This window comes from Propithecus coquereli, unplaced genomic scaffold (assembly GCF_000956105.1).
Source record: "Propithecus coquereli isolate 6110/MARCELLA unplaced genomic scaffold, Pcoq_1.0 Scaffold42, whole genome shotgun sequence".
Lineage (NCBI taxonomy): Eukaryota > Metazoa > Chordata > Mammalia > Primates > Indriidae > Propithecus > Propithecus coquereli.
The window spans coordinates 1,242,561-1,244,342 of NW_012149952.1; the positions used below are offsets into that span (position 1 = coordinate 1,242,561).

At 48.8% G+C, this 1,782-nt stretch overlaps 1 protein-coding gene across 1 annotated transcript in view; it reads left to right on the forward strand.

Moving 5' to 3' along the window:
• ZNF45 (zinc finger protein 45) overlaps positions 1–1,782 on the forward strand; it is a 20,332-nt gene that overhangs the window by 298 nt on the left and 18,252 nt on the right. The window lies entirely within an intron of this gene.

A 1,782-nucleotide genomic window follows, 5' to 3' on the forward strand; every position in this document is an offset into this window, starting at 1 on the left:
TATATTTCCAACTTCTGCCACGTGTGAAAGGCAAAAGGTAAAAGGGCAGGCTGAGTTCTATAAGCACTTACTTAGACTCCACCTGCTAATTCAAAAGGAAAATTGCAGGCTGGCGGGAAGCTCAGCCTTACAGAGGATTCTGGGACGTGAAGTCCAGAAGCTTTCTGTGGTTGGGGCACTTCCGCTCCAGGAAAAAGCATGGCTTTGTTACTTGCTCCGCTGAGCAATAGGGAAGTATAATCTAGTGCTCTGAGTGTTTGGTGGCATTTCGGCTACCTGAAGGCTTGAAGGTGAAGCCCGCTCTACTCGGGGATTCTGGGAAATACGAGTCAGGCCCTGAGAGCTGGAGCCGGCAGTTCCGCCCTAAAGGGGCGGAGCAGCGGCGTCCGTGCGCCTCGGGGATCCTGGGAACTGTAGTTCCCGAGCTCCCCGTAGTCCGAGGCACTTCCGCTGCCGGAGGTTGTGAGCACGGCCTCGGCTCCTCTGTGAGAGGTGAGTGAGCCTCGCGACCCCGCGACCTCTTTTAACTTGTATGGCCTGGTCGTAGGGTCAGCGGGGCCCGCGCTTCGGTCGCCAGGAAGAGAATCCGCGGCCAGCGGCAGAAGGCGGGGTCGAGGGACCGGGGCGGCTGCTCGCCTTCCCCTCTCTGGAGCCTCTGCGCTTGGGGCGGTCCCCAGGTTGGCGATGGACCTGGATGGGGCAGTGTCTGAGGGTGTCCCCGGCTCTCCGCTGCCCAGCCCGCCTTCCCCCACCTTCCACACGCTCTGTCAGTTTCTAGCGATACAACGTTGGGTGAGCACTTCACCTTTCTGTTCTTTAGTTTCCTCTTCTCTAAAAGGGAATATTAACGAGTTCCTACTTTATATATTTGCTTTGAGAATTAGTGATATAGTACACGTAAAATATTTATAGAAGAGTGCAGGCACGTGACAACGTGTTGGCTGTTAATATTATTGCTATCCCAATGACCTGAAAATTATTCCTTTCACAGGAAGCTCCTCGAAATACCACTGGCTCTTTCCGCTCTCTGCAGGAAAGGAGGCTGCTCCTGGACAACTTCTGACCTGTGTTTCAAGAAAGAATGCATCACTCACAGATGGAGTCTGGGGCTATCCTCTGTCGATTTTCCAGAACCACAGACAAGATCTCCCAGCCTCCTTTCTTTCCTCTGCCCTGACTCCTGAAAGAATGCTGCAGAGAGGAGGAGGGAATGAAGTCTAGGCTCCTGGCACCAGAGCCCCACTGTTACAGGACTTAGCAGTCACCTTTCTTTTCTCTTACAAGTGGGAGAAGGTATTTCATTCATTAGCAAATGTTTCTGCTGCAAAAGTGTTCAGTTATTGTTGAATCATTGGGAAAATATGTAACATGAGTAATAATCATAATAGTTAAACACTGAGTGCTAAGTGTCATTCTAAGGGCTTTATAAAAATTAACACCTTTAAGCTTCACAAAGGCCCTGTGATGTGGGTACTGTACACCTATTTTGTAGATGTGGAAATGGAGACAGAGAGAGCCTAAGTTACTTATGCTATGTCACAGTGCTTGTAAGAACAATGGAATTTGTGTCTAGGGCTTGTGTTCCTTATATCTTTGGATATCCTTGGTTCCATAGTTAGGAATCCTAAAATTGGTATTAGGAAATAAAATAGGAAAAGCAATCCATGTAAATACTCAACCATAGGAAACTGGCTATAGACGAGTCATTTGGGATAAAGTTGGGGAGGGAGGTTGGAATTTTATTGTAGAGGATTTTGAAAGCAAAGTTAATGAGTTTGGACT